A 17,120-nucleotide genomic window follows, 5' to 3' on the forward strand; every position below is an offset into this window, starting at 1 on the left:
TGCTCTTCATTTATCTCTTCGGCCTCCCCAGGTTGACGTAGCCCGGTCCGAGAATATTCCTGAACTCATCTATGGAATTGGAATAAGGGTCAGCTACCCAGCAGCGTCTGGGAATTAGGCTAACGGGCCTTCGGGGGCTCTTGGGCTAATCCCTCTGTGACGTCCCATCATGGGTAGCCGCAGCTTGTTCAACCAACCTGCTTTGCACCCCTGCTTTACCACTTGCCAACATGGTGTTTGCCGAACCCCGTGCATTTTACAGAGCCCCATGGTGTGTGTAGATTGCAACACCATCTGCAGATTCCCACAGTTTGCAAAACTTGATGCCTTTTTTAGAGTCCCACGCTGTTGGCAAAGCCCAGCATGGCTCGCAGAACTTCTGAGGCCCCATGATGCATGCACAGTCTTGCGTCTCATGCCGAGCCTGATGCTGTTCGTAAAACCTTGGGCTGTTTGCAGAACCCAGGCCCTTCCCTTCTTTAATAAGTCAACCCATGTAGGGGGTTTGCAAACCCAGAAAAATAGGACAGTCTTCATTTTATAGAACTATCTGAATTTGGGTGTAACAGAATAGTGCTGAGCTCCGGACCGGAGACCTCAGTTCTGGTCACAGCTCTGTCACTAACTAGCTATGGGATTTGCAGCAAGTCCTCCCTCCTCTCTGGGTCTCAGTCTTCTCATCTGTTAAATGGAGACCATCACCTCCCACCTCCCACCTTCAGGACTGTCATGAGTGTCACTGTGAGAAGGCCCAGAAGATGGGGAGGCAGCGGTAGCAAGGGGAAGAGTAGCCAGAGGCTCCTTCCTGAAAAAGGCTCCAAACTGCCATCTCAGCACCTCTGCTCCCACTTCCCTTCAGCCTGGCAGCCAGGAGCCGGATGTCTATAAATGAGCCTTTGGCTGGGCAGACAAGTGAGGACCTCAGTCAGAGTTCTAGCCTTCCCCACCCCCAGACGCTGCCTGGGGTCAGAACCCAAGCTACACAGCCATGCTCCCATGCATGGCTCATTTAATCTGCTCAAGGAGGGCTGTGTCATACTTATTTCACCCATGAGGACCCTGACACTCAGAGAGTCCTTGTGTCTTGCCCAGAGCTACAAGTCAAACAGACAGCAGGGGCCGGGATCCGAGCCAAGGACAGCAAAGATGGACGCATGGTACCTAGAAGGTCAGAGCAGGAAGGAAACTGGAGCACATTTCATTCAATCCTTCCCTTGTTCCGACTGGGAGACTGAGGCCTGGAGAGACCACAGGGAAGTCATTGTCTCTCCTTAGGCTTTAGTTTCTCTCTCTGGTGGATGAGAAAAAGACCCCAGCCTGCCAAGGGTTCAGGATTTTATCCCTCTTTGTTGGCACAGCTCTTGGATCAAGACAGAAAATTTCCGAATCATGCGAGGAGAAGCGCAGGTCTGCAGGCAGGTGGGTGCATGGCCTGGCCACTCAGCCCGGCCCACCTTGGCTCAGCACAGTCACTAGCACCTCCAGCCCACCCAGCCTTGCACAGCATGCTCTCTCTACAGCTTACACTCCCCTGGAGGTTCCTCCTTGGCAAGCCCTTTTGCCCCAACAGCAGCTTTCCCCTGGGTCCAACGGCATCCACCTCCCACCAGGTTCTCCCTCCAGGCTGGAGAGGATATGTACTATGCTAGAAACTCTGCATCCCTCCCTGAATGTGGCAGCCCCAGGCCCCAGAAAGAGCATGAGCTTGGGCATCAGACAGGTCAATCCTGATACAGTAGATTTTTTTTTAAAACAGTTTATTTCTTTATTTGACAGACAGAGACAAAGTGAGAGCAGGAACACAAGCAGGGGGAGTGGGAGAAGGAGAAGCAGGCCTCCCGCTGAGCAGGGGGCCCGACGTGGGGCTCGATCCCAGGACCCTGGGATCATGTCTGGAGCCGAAGGCAGACACTCAGCGACTGAGCCACCCAGGTGCCCCTGATGCAGTAGATTTTTGAGACTCAATCTCCTCATCTGTAAAATCAAGATAACAGGACCCCTTGAGGCAAAGTCGCAATAAGCCTCAACTATCTCGCCCTATCTTCAACTTGGTATGTGCATAGGAGGTTGTAATCTCTTGTAATCTCTCCCAAAGCCCAACTGGGTGACCTGAGGCTAGTCACTTGCCCTCTCTGATCTTCAGTGCCCTTGTCTGTGAAATACCTTCTCAGCGCTGTCATAAGGCTCAGAGGAGCTAATGGATGGATTAGCGCTTGCTAAGTTCTAAGAGCTGAGCATTAATAATGAGCCATTATTAATAGGGTGACAATGGTAATAGGGTGATTCTTGTAATTCTGCAAGCAGAGGATGAGGAGGAAGTAAATCATGGCAGGTCTGACCTGACTGACAACCCCACGGGAATAAATCACCAAGAAGGGCCCCTGAGGTGGGAGGGAGCTCAAGGGCAAAGTTAGGGCTCTGCAGGCTGGCTGGGGGGGGCCCTTGTTAGCAGCTGTCATTCTACGGGCACTGCAGGGCTATACCCTCTCACGGGGTCCAGACTGGGTGCTGGCTGGCCCGTGGCTCCCAGCCCTGGCTCTGCCACCAACACACTGGCATTAGTCAGATCCTATTTCTGCCTGGTCCTCAGTTTCCTTAGATAATGGTCGGGGGGGGTGGGGCAATAAAAAGAAGGATCTCATTCTGCTCCACCCCAGTCTTTGGGGAAGAACCACGTGAGCTAACGGATGTACCACTGCTTTTGTAAAGTGTCAGGTGTGGGACATGAGGGATTATGGTTATTAATAATTTGCCTCCTGGGAGAGAGGACATGGGGGAGGGACGCAGTAAAGGCTGGGAGAGGAGACGGAGGGGAGCCAGCCCCAGCCCCTGACTGCAGGGAGTTCGAAGCAAGGGTTCCAACTCCCAGACGACTTTGCAACACTGCCCCCTGGGGGCCAGAGAGCAGGTCGGTGCCCCAGGTTTTTCCTCCGAGACTCCTCCAGTCAGGGAAAGGGGGCAGAGGCCCACCGCCCCAGGAGGCTGAAGTGGACAGGCTGGGGGGAGCCCAGCGAAAGCAGTCACAGCCTGCCCCTGCCTCTCCCCTCCCTTCCACAACTGCCTATTCGCTCCACAAGTCCTTCAAGCTGGCCCCGTTCTCCCATCCTGCCGGCCCCACCCTGGTCCAGACCACCAGACGCTCTTGCCTGGGCCCTGCTCCAGCCTCCTCCCCAACCTCCAGCCCATCTTCCTTCCAGCCTGAGGGAACTTGCCAACCCTTAAATTTGACCATGCCCCTCCCTGCTTAAAACTCAGCCCTGTCCCGCTCTCCCCAGCGTCCTCGGGAGCAAGTGCCCCTGTCTCTCAGATCAGTGTCTCCCCTTTGCAAATGAGACAAAATAGCGGATGGTCAAGGACCAGGCTTTGGGGGCAGGACCACTGGGCATGAATCCTGGCTTCTCCACCTGGTAGCTGGATTACTTCTCTGCTTGTTTGTAAGTTTTTTTGCATTGTGGTAAAATAGACACAGCCTAAAATTTACCCTTTTAACCATCGTACGTGTACCATCCGGGGACATGAAGTGCATTCACAGATTTGCGCAGCCAGCCCCACCACCTGTCTCCACAACTGTTTCGTCTTCCCAAAGGGAAACCCCATATCCGTGTGTTACTCAATTCTTGTTGCCTCTGTGTTCTCATCTGCAGGATGGGGCTCATAAGCGGCAGTCTTCGCAGAGTGCCTGGTGGGTGCTCAATCAGCATCACCAGTATTGTATTCTTTTGAGGCACTGGCTCCGGAGGGCGCATGCGCAGCACAGCACCGGTGATCTACAGAAACCCGAGGGCCCTTTATTCCCTGGGCTTCATTTCTGGGACTTGGGCAGAGGTTATGACAGCTGCTGGGGAAGCATGCCGCATGCTTCATCTAGGAAGATGAGTCACTTCCTCCCTGATGGGCTTGCGAGCCTGCAGATGGGGAAGGCAGGAAGCCGAGTGCACAGGCAGCTGATCTCAGCCGGCCGGCCCTCCGCAGATGCTCAGGTGAGGATTGCTGGGGCAAAGAGCATTCTGTCTGGCGTTTGGGCCCAGTCTGGGCCAGGGCAGGACACACAACTGGCCTCTGCTCTAACTCAGTGCCGTTTATCTGGAGCATTGTCAGTTTGCATTTTGTTTGGTTCTCTCCTTCTCCCACTCCAGCCGAACACACCTACCCTCCCCACTTTGCACACACTCTTCCTAGCTTCACTCGCTCCGACTGTTCTGGCACTCATGCCTAAAACACTCTCACTGTCAAAGTGACGCTGTCCTTATTTAAAGGCCTGCCCTTTTTTTTGTCCTCTGGGTGAAACACAGATGCGTCTTCCTGGGGGAAGGGAGACACCAGGCCTGAGATATCCCAAATGGAGCAGACCTGGTCTCTGGCAAGGGCAGGGGTGGATCTTTCCAGCAAATCCCAGCCCAGGCCCACAGAATCCCTTCCTAGGGGTCCTTAGGTTGCAGACTCCTGTCTCTTGAGTTGAAAACATCGAACCGTCTTCCAGAAATAGCCACAAGGAGAGGCAGTTCAGCATAAGCAAACCAATCCAGTCTTTGGAGTCACTTAGGCCTGAGCTCTGCCAACAACCAGCTATGTGGAATCGGACAGCCACTTCACTCTTCTTCTTTTATTTTTTAAAGATTTATTTATTTGTTTTAGAAAGAGAGAGAGTGAGCAGGGGAGGAGGGGCAGAGGGAGAGGGACAGAGAGTCCCAAGCGGACTCTGCTCTAAGCACAGAGCCCGACACGGGGCTCAATCTCATGACCCCGGGATCACGACCTGAGCTGAAACCAAGAGTCAGTAGCTTAACTGACTACACCACCCAGGCACCCCATCCACTTCATTCTTCTAAGCCTCAGTTTTGTCAGCTATAAAATGGATACAATAAATATGACTGGCATTCATGAATCACATGCCAAACACTGTTCTAAGCACTTTCCTTGCACGGACTCAGTTAATGTTCCCAACTACCCATTAGAGCCCCCAGTTTACAGATGAGGAAGCTGAGGCACAGAGATGTGAGGAGACTTGCCCAAGGGTACACAGCTGTTAAGAGGCAGAACCAGGATTTAACCTAGACAGTCTGGCTCCAGAACTTGTGCTCAGAATCATGGCACTTAACTATCTCAGAGGGCTAGTTTGAGGACTCAGTCATCTGTCTACCAGTCCCTAAACCATGGCCTTGAATAGAGTTGAGTACGGAGCTAAGCACTTTTGACAGGGGTCCACGCCTATTCTACTGATCACCGTCTGAATGACCTTGGGTGTGTCACTTTCCTCCTCAAATCTCAGGTTTCCCTCCCACAACAGAAAGAGCTTGAACCCCAGCAGGTGATTCCTAGATTTTGCTCCAGCCCAGACACCCTCCTGATGTCCACGTGTTCCTGGGGTCCCCCAGGCACCTCTGGCTCAGCAAGAGCAACTGTTGGCCTGGAGACCTGCCCCTCCTAGTTCCCTCCTAGGCCTCTACTGAAACCCAGTCTCACCGGAGTCAGGTCCATCCCTGACCCCCATCCCTCCCCACAGCCCACGGCAGCTCTGTCCTTCACATTCCTGTCTTCTCCTCCCTGTCCCCCTTAGCTCAGAGTCCATTCCTCATTCTTCCAGACTCTTGCAGTCCCCGTTTTCTTCTGTGACTCCAGTTTCCTTGTTCGAATTCATCTCCCCCATTCTCCCAGAGTCATCCTTCCAAACCCCAATCTCATGGCACCCAGCCCTGCTCATCAGAGCAAAGCTTATTTTTTAGCTAAAAATTGTTGTTTGTCATCACATACCTATGACCTACCTTACTGGTCTCCCCACCTACCCTGGTCCTCCGCCCAGAGCATACCACACACACTCATGTCTTGGTACCCATACACATGCAGTGTCCCCCTGGTCAAATGCCCTTCCTCCCTTTGTCACAGAATTAGCACTCACCCTGCAAGGACCACTGCCAACTGCCCCCTCCCCCAAGTGTTTCCTGACTCAGGAAGAAAATGGAGGAGGTCTGGATCATATCCTGGTTCTCTATGTGACCCTGGTCAGTGAGCATTGAACAAGCTGGCCATACCCTCAGGGAACTTTTCATCAGCCAGTTCCTCTGCCTCCAGCCTTCTAGGGTGAAAAACCTCAGAGGAGAAGACCTCCAGGGGACAGTGATAGAAAACTTCACAGCCTTCACATTTTGCAAAATACTCTCACCTAGAGTATCTCACCAAACCTTCACTGTGCTGGTGCTGTTACCCCCACTCACTCAGGGGAGACAGAAGCAGAGAGAAGGCAGTCTTTTGCCCAAGTGGAGCTGGTAGGTGGAGGAGCTAGGATTTTAACCGCCACCCCCCTCCGCCCCCGGGCATTAGGCCCCCAAAGCTGATGCATCACTGCCTCCTGGTGGTGGGAAAGATAGTGATGAGAGGGCCGGAGACCCCAACCCTGGGTCCTGATTCTGGACTCTCCTTCTAGGAGAGTCCTGCTCCATGGCCTCCTGCCCACAGCTGGCAAGGCAGCCTAGGTTCTCCCTGAATGTATTTATACCTTCCCTTTCCTCCTTGGCACTTTCCTTTTCCAGCCTCTCGAGTCTGCTGGAGCTTCACGCCGTGAGGGTGAGGAGCGGTAGGGGCGAGACAGGGAGACAGAGTGTCACCGACTTTCCAGGGCAGAGGCGCGGCTGCTGGCCTCTGTGCAGGTGGGAACTTCAGAGGGGCCGGGCTGTTTTCTCTTCCCAGCTCAAAAAAGTTCCTGAGATGCACGGGCTCCACCTGGAGACACATCTGGACCTCCCCACTTTCTAAGGAGGGAGAGGTCTGCCCTGTGAATGTTACGGGCCTCCTGGTGGCCCCAGGAGAGAGGGACAGGGCTTGGGCAATCTGGGTGGAGAATGCTTACGACACCAGCTTGCACCTTTCTCCTCTTCTCAACCTGTACCTCATGAGCAAAGAGCTTGCACTCGAGAGCTCCTCACTCAATGGACAAACCCCCATCGTACAGGAGAGGGAGCTCAGCCTCAGGAAGCTAAATGCCAGGCTTGAGTCTGGCGCCAGTCCGGTCTGGTGCCAAGATCTGAGACCGCCCCGCTATACAGGCTCCAGGTCCCATTGGGTGGAGAGAACAAACTCCCTACAACCTCCACATCTTCACGGAATTTACCCACCATTCTGGTCTGAAATGAGACCCCCCCCCCCGCGCCCCGCACCACTAAATCTGCAAACTTGCTTTTACACCCCTCCTTTTTTTAACCCCTTCTCCCACCTAACTCACCACGAAGTCTAGACTCTGGGCTCAGAAGCTCCTCTCCTCTGTCGACCATCCTTCCTCTTGTCCCTCTCTACTGGCTTATCTCCACCAACAAATGCTGGGAAATCTGCTCAAGTTATCTCCACTTTAAAAATACAACAAAATCCTCCCTGACCCCTCATTGCCCTCCAACTACACACTTCTCTTCACAGCCAAGCCTCTTGAAAATGCCGTCTACCCCTCTCTCCACTTACTCAGCCCCCAACCTCCCACGCCCGCTGTTCCTCTGGACCTGTTCACCCCAGCGTCGCCAGTGGTCTCTTCCTTACTGGGCCCCCGGACGCGCCCCGCTTCTCAACCTCTGGTCCCTTCGGCGGCTTTACTGCTGCTGGCCGCGCAGGCCGTTTGGAGCTAGCTCCTCTGTGATATCATGGTGGCTGCATTCTCTCTGGGCGTTTCTTTTTTTGTTCTCAGCATCTTTTGCAGACCCTTCTTGTTCTGCCCCCATCTCGTGATGGTTTCCTCCGAGGTTCTGTCCTTCTCGCTCTACACTCTCTCCCTAGCTCCGTAAAAACAAAGGCTCCCCCCTCAACCCCAAGTCTTTACAACTCAGCTCTCTTTCTCCTGGGCTCCAGACTTAAACCCTCAAACATCTGCTGGACATCCCCACTTGGATGTCCCACTGGCTCCTCAGATACAATACGTCCTAAACGGAACTCCTTATCTTCCTCTGAAAACTTGTCTTCCCACCTGCACTGCCCACCACCCACCGCCATCTGCCTTGTCACCCAAGCCAGGATGCTTGGACTCTTTCATATGCAGTTATCACATTTTGGCCAGTCTGCCCCTTGCAGATTTCTCTGATCCTGGGTAGTAAAAGGCGTGGGCCTTGGAGATGGATAGAATTCTAACAGTGTCTCCCTGTGGGCCCAGAGGAGGGGCCAAAGCAGGCTTCGTGACTTAACCTTTCTGAGCTTCATCGTCTATACAGCAAGGGTAATGAAAACCACCACTCAGATGAGCTGAGATGAAGCAGGTGACCACCTGGGCACATCATTGGCACAAGTAAGCGCTCAGGAAAGGCAGCGGCTTCCGTCATCGGGAATACTGTTACTTCTCCCTATTCCTCTTCTCGCGACCCAGCTCCCCGCTGGTCTCCCTGCCTCTAGCCTCTCCCACGAGAATCTGCTCTCCACGTGGCAGTCGGGGTGATCTTTTTGGAATAGGCAGCTGACTGTTAGTCCCCTGCCTGAAGGCTGGTCCTGGCTCTCCCGTGTCTTGGGCTGAGTTGTTATTCTGCGGTCTGGAATTTGAGCCCCTTCTCTCTCTGGCCCCTGCCAACCTCTGTAGCTTCCCTTTTTGAGACTCCCAGTCTCTCCCTCTGTTCTGCATCCCCAATACTCCTCTGTGTGCCCCTTGAACACACCTCCTGCTTTTTCAGCCCTTCCTGACTTTGTCCCTGCCTTATTGGCCTTGAGGGCTCTCCTCATCTGCTTATAATTCATAACCAACCCAAAAGATGTCTTCCATGATGCAAGCCTGCATTGTTCCCTCTTCTGAGCCGTTCAACTCTGTAGTAGTACACATCACACTGGATAGAATTGCTGGTCAGTGTTGTCATTGGCTATCCCTACTAGACTATGTCAATTCACTGTGATCGGGCGGCCGGCACACAGCCAGCTTCATTCAATAGGGAATGAATAGTGAGCCTCCGTTCTAATTTTGAAAAAATAAGCAGCATAGGCAGCCGGGCCTGGTTAATCCAGAGGAGAGCAAGAGCGCTGGGGGCTAGAGGAAGAGGGCTTCCTGGAGGAGGTTGGCCTGAGTTATAATGTGTCTCACATAAAGAGCAAGAGTGAGCAAAAGAGGGCAGGCGAGTGTGAAGAGAGTGAAGATCTGGGAAACGGAGTGGCTCCCTGCTCTGTCACACTTGTTCCTCTAGCTTCAAAACACTCAAAGCTCCGCTCCCACCCCCTGGCCAAGAGCACAGGACGGACTTCACACTTACATAGAGAATTTTCACAGACTTTTCCTTCTGTGTGTCCTTGGCTCAGAGGCTAGCCTGAGAAAATGTGAGACCTCAGATCCGCCCCGGCCCTTGGCTTGCCATGTGATGGGGCAATTCCTTCCACCTCTGAGCCCCAGTTTCCTCATGTCACATGGGGCTCCCAGTTGTTGCTCGATAGCTGGGAAAACATCCACAGACCACAGAGTTCCGAGCCCCAGTGAGGACTGTTACTCTTATTGTTCCATATCAGCAAAGCCCAGTGGTAGCTGTTAATCGGCCACTTGGGAGTCCCCAGAAAAACATTACTCAGGGCCTCAGCAGAATGGGATCTCGAGGGGGAGAGCCCCAGACGCCTAGTGATGGGCAGGGCCTGGAGGTTTAATGGGGCCAGGCTTAGCCCCAACCTGGTTCTCCCCATTGAGGCAGCGCTGGCCTGGGGAGTGGAGGGAGAAGCTGAAGTGGCCTGGGTTGCCGGTGAGCTGGGCCACCTGCAGAGGTCTTGGGTTCAAAGGCAATGCCCAGAGCTGGTCAGAGCCCAAGGAAGGACAAGGTTCTGGGAGGTCAGGCTTTAGGGGGTAAGCAGGTAGAGACTCTCACCCCGCTTGAGAAGGGCTCTAAGAGAAGGGAGATGGGCTAAAATCTTTCTGCCCCAATTTGTAGCATCCTGGGCAGGCTGGTTCTGCTGCTGATTTGCCGTGTGATTTTAGCCAGGTCATAGCCCCCCTCTGGGCCTCTCCCTTGCTATCAGCAACAATAAGGGAGCAGGACCAGGAGGTCTCCATAAAGTCGAGTGTTGTCTGATTCTGCAGGAATGCTGGAGAGGATTCTCTGAGGTTGTGGGGACAGCCATGCTCCAGTGTCTGTGGAATCACCAAGAAGCAAGATGGGTCCCACTGAGACACTGGCTTTCTAAGAGAGGAGTCACAGTCAATCTCCAGCCCCAAGCAACCCACAGGCCAATGAGGGAAACATGGATGACAACCCCAGAATGATCTGGGCCTCCAGACGGGGAAGCTTCGGTGCCTCTCCCAAGGTGACCCCTTAGCGGGCCTGGGCAAGGAGCCAGGAATGTGGCTGCTAGCGCAGTTCTGCCACCAACACCTGTGTGACCTTGAGCAAGTCACCCCCTTCTTTGGGCTTTTTAAATTTGAAAGATGGGGAGAGAGATGGGGATCGGACTACCCACCTGGTGTTTCAGGAGGCTTCTGGCTCTGATGTTCTGTGATTGCCCAGCAAATCCTGCATGTGCCATTCCCAGGGGCCCAGTCTGAGGAGGGCACAGCCGCTCAGACTCGCAGCGACTCGCAGGGAACACGGTTTGGATTCATTTCAAAGAAATGAGGGAGAAAAGAGGAAACCCTGCTGACCAGTCCATTAGGGGAAAAAGTTGGGTTTCACTCAGGTGAACTGTTTCGGTCATAAATTCATTTATTAAAAAATGTTTGTTGAGACTTTCTGAGGAGCTGGTTGTACCAGGCGCGGGGCACATAACATTTCTGCTCAGGACGTAGGGCCTGGCTACTGTGACGTTCTCCTCACAGCTGGGCCCAGTCCATCTCTTCCTTAAGGCATTTCTTGAAATGAGCATTTTTCTAGCCATGTAGAGCCTCCGTTTGGTAACCAGCCCATCTGAAACTGTTGGAAAACACCCTCAGAAGAAAATAGAAATTTATAGCTGTCTCTGACATCAGCCTATGAAAGGGAGAGAGGAAAATAAAACCTTTGGCCTATTTTTCCCTAGGTGGAAGGCAGAGCTTCCCAGTTCTCCAGGTGTCCCAGCTTGGTGGACGGAGGCCAAGGCCAGAGCCCGGAGGCCTGCTTTCCAGGACCAAGCCTGGCAGTGGGCTCCTGTTGCCCTGGGCCTGCTCTCCAGCCCCAGCCCTGTCGATTCTTCGTTTGTGAAGAAAGGACCGGGGACTGGCCAATCTGCAGGGCCCTTTCCGCTCTTACACATTCTGCGACATGAGAAGGGTTTTGTTAAGAGAGAGAGAAGCTGGAGGTGGTCTTGGAAAACCAAGGGGGTACTGCTCACGCCGTGGTTGGGACAGCGAGGCAGTGATCCGAATGTCAGTATACCCTGGCCCCCGATCACTGAGTCAAGGTAAAGGGCGAGCCAACACCTCTCGCAGCTCAGTTCCGGCGGTTGCAGAGCCACCCTTCGGGTCTCGGGGTGGGGTGGGGGGGGGGTGCCACGGTTGAGTGGTGACCTTCTTCAACCGCCTCTGGGGAGCAGAGTGACTCCCTGCAGAGCGATCCGCCAGCTCTCCTGACACTGGTTCTGAGTCTTCCCAGTTCTCTGCAGTGCCCTCTGAACTGAGGCCAAGAAAGGAAGCCTCCGGGGTGCTGGGCGTAAAATGGCTAATGAGTAACACCTGCCAAGCTGCAGCAGCTAGGAAAGGGGAAGACATATGGAAGGTCCCTGGAGGCTGGGTTTTTTTAATTTTTTTTTTATTTTTATTTTTTTTCCCCAATAGGGAGAATTCATTTTCAACTTGGATTCCATTCAGGAACTGACTCCTTCCCCCAAAGTCACATACAGTACCTCTACCCTTCTGGGGTAACAAACATTTGGGTTTGCTGAGGACAGAGCAATTTCCCTGGGGCATGGAAATTTCAGGACTAAAACCAGGCAGCTCTGGGAAAATCAGTTCTGGTTGCACCCTGGATATGACAAAGAGCCAGGATGCAAAGACAGGTCACAGGCACCCAGGTTAGACAGAGACAGATGGAGGGCCCCACTAGCGGCTCCAGAGACAGGGAAGCCATTCTTGGGTTGAGACAGCGGTTGGTAGTGTTCCTTGGAGGCAGCCGCTCTCCCTATCAATACCATAATAAGATGGCCCAGAAAGGGAATCCTCAAGGGAATGGAAATATAGAGACAAGGGATGCTGATTCAAGAGACACAATATCCCAGTTCAGATGGAGTGAGACAATGAGTGGGGTGTAGAAGAGGAATCGAATCCAGAGCTGTACAGAAATGGTTCTCTCGAAGTCTCCAAAGAAGTGTTCCCACCAGTCCTGTAGAGCTCATGAGCTGGAAGCCTCTATCAGAAGCCACTGACAGCCTTAGGCTCAGAGATAGGAAGGTAGAATCAAGGGAACTTTATTACAAAGTATGTAGTTTTCACTGCAGGCTTTAGCTTCGTCATCCTCAACCAGTGATCTTGTTATCTTTCTGAGGTCTCAGGTGAAAGAACTCTACCCAGGAACTGCCGTGTAGAGATCCCCAGACCGGATGGTCTTATGCCAAATGACTGTACTCAAGATTCTAGTGCTAACAGTGGGCAAAGTCTGGTGAGGGTCCCATCAACATTTCCATACCCAGAATGTTCCTCCATCCGTGGTGGCAGGAACTAGGCTACCCCATGAGACCCCCTTAAAAGAGTTACTGAACTAACAAAGAAGCAGCTTCATTTTTAATTGACATTTGAACTGAAATGGATGCTTCTCAAGACTTTTCTTCTCAGATGGAATAAGTTTGCCCACTAAATTCCACAATCTGATTGATGTGGTTCATTTATGTTACTTTTTTTTTTAAGATTTTTATTTATTTATTTGACAGAGAGAGAGAGAACACAAGCTGGGGGAATGGCAGGCAGAGGGAGAGGGAGAAGCTGACTCCTGAGGAGCAGGGAGTCCGACGCAGGGCTCGATCCCAGGACCACAGGATCATGATATGAGCCAAAAGCAGACACTTAACCAACTGAGCCACCCAGGTGCCCCTGTTGCTTTTTTTTTTTTTTTCTTTTAAACCAATGGATCTAGGGTTAGAAGACTGCGTAAAGATTTTGTAATCTAGCACCTACCCTAATATTAAAACTTCTCTGTAGCATTTCAACCAAAAAGGCCCCAGCCTTGCATACCTCTAGTTATATGGAATTTACTAATTTTCACGTCAATTTTGTGCCTTCTGGGATAGTTCTAATTATAAGACTTATTCCATATATGGGGTTTGGACAGCCCTTCATGGGTTTGTGTCTTTCTCTCTTCCCCACCAGGCAGGACCAGCTCTTTCAAGCATTGCTCATTAGACACCTCACCATCCTGGGCTTCTTAATTGTGCAATGAAATTCTAGACACGAAGAAACTGCTGGGATTGAGATACACAGTTGAAAAGAAAAAGAGGAATGTTCTAGTTAATGTTTCCCTGACTGTTCTGGTTTCCAGAACAGTGGACATCCAGGCCTGACCCATGATGGAAGCCATCTGTAATGGATCAGAGGACTACTCACCTGTCTTCTAACTGGGGGGCATTCTATCTCTGTATGAATCCTTCTTCCTCCCTGTCTTCTTAATCTACCTGCTCATCCCGCTGGGAAACGCCCTGATGCTGGTGGCTGTGGTGGCAGATCCCAGCCTCCACAAGCGCATGTACTTCTCCCTGATCAGTCTCTCGGCCCTGGACATCCTCTTCACCTGACCACCGTCCCCAAGATGCTGTCCCTCCTCTTGCTTGGGGACCGCTTCCTCCGCTTGCCCGCCTGCTTCCTGCAGAGGCACCACTTCCACAGCTTCTCCTGCTCAGAAGCCTTCATCCTGGTGGCCGTGGCCTATGACCGCTGTGTGGCTATCTGCCGCCCCCTGCACTACCCTGTCCTCATGACCTCGCGCACCAGTGCCGCCCTGGCAGCCTGTGCCTGGCTCCCTGCCCTCCTCCTGCCCATCCCTGCAGTGGTGCAGACTTCCCACTTGGCCTTTGACAACACTGCTCACATCTCTTACTGCTTCTGTGACCACTTGGCTGGGGTCCAGGCCTCCTGCTCTGACACCACGCCCCAGACCTTCATGGGCTTCTGCATCGCCATGGTGGTATCCTTCCTGCCCCTTCTCCTGGTGCTTCTCTCCTATGCCCACATCCTGGCTGCAGTGCTTCGCAGCAGCTCCCGAGAAGGACGCTCGAAAGCCTTCTCCACCTGCGGCTCCCACCTCCTGGTGGTTGGCACCTACTACTCATCCATTGCCACAGCCTATGTGGCCTACGGGGCTGACCTGCCCCTCGACTTTCACATCATGGGCAATGTGGTGTATGCTGTCCTCACCCCTGTCCTCAACCCTCTCATCTACACGCCGAGGAGCAAGGATGTCAAAGCAGCCATCACCAGTAAGGCATGTCCCTGGGACCCAGGGCATTCTGGGGGCCCTTGATCCTTAGACACAACTAGTTCAGATCCCTGGACATTAATGACAATGCTTAGCATAGAATAGAAACACAATCAATATTTTAAAATGAACTTCAACAGTCTAATTTGGCTTCATTCAGTTGAGCAAACAGCTAAAACCTGGTCCTCAAATACTGGATCAAGAACGCTTCCCTCTGGTGCTGTAGAATAATTGTAGGTTTCACAATTTTCATCAGTCATTAATGTGATGAATACAATCATCCAATCATTCAGAAAAAAACGTTACTAGATGCCAGAGACAGAAATGACCCAGACACAATTGCTGTCCTCAAGATATCCATAATCTAGTGGGGAGTCACACGCAGCGAATAATATAAGGTGATAGGACAGAGAGAAGCAAAGGGGGTTGTGGGGGCCAAGAAGTTTGCATTTAATTCAATGTTAAATTTTTTTCCTATTAAGTTCTTATAATTTTGGCTTTGGCGTCACTCATCTGTTAGCAAGCACTTGTGTGTCGGCAATATAGTTGACGGCAGGTGGGAGGCTTGAAATAATTGCATAAGAAAACCACTAGCTGCTCCAGTCAGGGAGTGTTAATGGAGTCCATATTCCCGTCCAAAGGAAAGGATCCATTTTCAGCTTGGATACCCATTAAAAAGTGACGTTTCCTGCCAAGAACCAGTGGGTGGATAGTAGAGTGGCTCCACTCACTGTCACCCGCAGTGACCCATTGTGGGGAATCTGTCTTCCCAATCCCTACAATTTAGCTTCTGTGGATTAAATGGTACTGATTCCACAGGAGACACAGTAAGTCTCACTAAATTTAAAGCTATGACAGCTGCCTGGTCATTTTAAGCCCACTGTGCAAGTATACTAGCAATCAAAAAAGGAGTTATGATACTTGCAAGGGTAATTGACCCTGATCTTCAGGAGGGAATAAGACTGCTCATACATAGCGGGGGCCGGGAGGCTGGTACTCAGGCACAGGAGCATTTCTTGTTTCTTCCACGACCAACTTTAACTATAAATAGGCAACGAGCGCAATCATAGCCTGATGAGGCACAGTAACCAGGGCTCAGAACTGTCAGGGATGAGGGTCTGGGTCATGCTAGAAGGGAATCCATCTAGACCAACCGAGGTGATTGAAAGTGAAGGGAAAGGAGAAGGGAATCTAGAATGGGTGGTAGAGGAGAGAGAGGATGAGCATCACTTGCAGCCATGGGGCTCGCTGCAGTGGCAGGGGCAATCCTTCTGACTAATCAGAATCCCGGAAATCCTAGGCTGTGATAAGTGAATGAATCTGAGCGGTTTGAGTGATAGACTATAGTAGACACAGTTGGTGGCCTGCCCTCTAGCAGCTCAGCCTTGGCTGCTAACGGCTCACACACATACATCTTAAGATGTAGGTCTAATGCCCTGACCCTGACGGCTTCTCTTTTGAGAGGAAGGGAGCAAGAGAGTAGGTTTATGAGCAGAACAAACTGACTACTGGATACTACGCAGTCTAACCTTAGATGCCAGCTAGTAACTGTAGCTCCTGATAAAGCCAGCTGGCCTCCTGAGACCCTCAGAACCCATGAAAGTTGCGTCTTCTCCTGCAGGAAAAGGATGCCACCAGTCCCCTGGGAAATTAAATCTATGCAGGCAGGCTCTCCCCTGGATATTGCCACGTAGAACACAGAGAACTCCTTGAGTAATTTTCAGATAATTATGTTTCACTCCAAGCACCCAATATCCCCTATCTCATTAAATCCTCTCAAAAACTCTATGAGATAGGTAGTATTATGTTCTATTTTACAGATAGAAAAACACAGACTCAGAGATGGTTAAAGAACTTGCCTAAGGGCGCCTGGGTGGCTCAGTTGGTTAAGCGACTGCCTTCGGCTCAGGTCATGATCCTGGAGTCCTGCGATCGAGTCCCACATCGGGCTCCCTGCTCAGCAGGGAGTCTGCTTCTCCCTCTGACCCTCTTCCCTCTCGTGCTCTCTATCTCTCATTCTCTCTCTCTCAAATAAATAAATAAAATCTTAAAATAAATAAATAAATAAATAAATAAATAAATAAATAAATAGTATTGGTACTATCAGGTATCCATATGTCAACAAATGAAATTTGTCTCTTAGCTTAAGCAAACACAAAAAAAGCAATCTCATTAAATACCTAAATATGAAAGGCAAAACTATAAAACTATATAGGAGACTACAGTCCTCATCTTGGGCTGGGGAGATATTTCTGAAGCAAGATTTTTTAAAAGCTCTATGCCTAGAAAAAACAAAGGATAAATTTGACTGCTTTAAAATGTAAAATTTCTGTTCATCAAAAGACACCAGGAAGAGAGTGGAATGCTAAGCTACAGAACAGAAAATTATTTGCAATGCATATAACCAACTAAAGGACTCAGGATTCATCCAGAATATATAGAGAATTACTTTAGGTCAATTTTTTATTTTCATTTTTTAAATTTTTTTTAAAGATTGTATTTACTTATTCGACAGAGAGGTAGATAGCGAGAGAGGGAACACAAGCAGGGGGAATGGGAGAGGGAGAAGCAGGCTTCCCACAGCAGGGAGCCCGATGCAGGGCTCGATCCCAGGGCCCTGGGATCATGACCTGAGCCAAAGGCAGACACTTAACCAACTGAGCCACTCAGGCGCCCCTAGGTCAATTTTTTTAAAATAGTCAAGTCATTAGAAAAATTAGCAGAATACTTCACAAGCAAATGTTCAATAAATCTAAGAAAACATGCTCAACCTAGTAGTAACAGGAGAGGTGCAAGTTACAACAATGAATACTTACCACT

The 17,120-nt window shown here is 51.2% G+C and overlaps 1 pseudogene; it reads left to right on the plus strand.

The window, feature by feature from the left end:
• Positions 1-13,395: 13,395 nt before the first annotated feature.
• LOC113913681 lies at positions 13,396-14,345 on the plus strand (annotated as a pseudogene).
• Positions 14,346-17,120: the final 2,775 nt, after the last annotated feature.

The sequence above is a fragment of the Zalophus californianus genome, chromosome 11, assembly GCF_009762305.2.
Source record: "Zalophus californianus isolate mZalCal1 chromosome 11, mZalCal1.pri.v2, whole genome shotgun sequence".
NCBI classification, from domain to species: Eukaryota; Metazoa; Chordata; class Mammalia; order Carnivora; family Otariidae; genus Zalophus; species Zalophus californianus.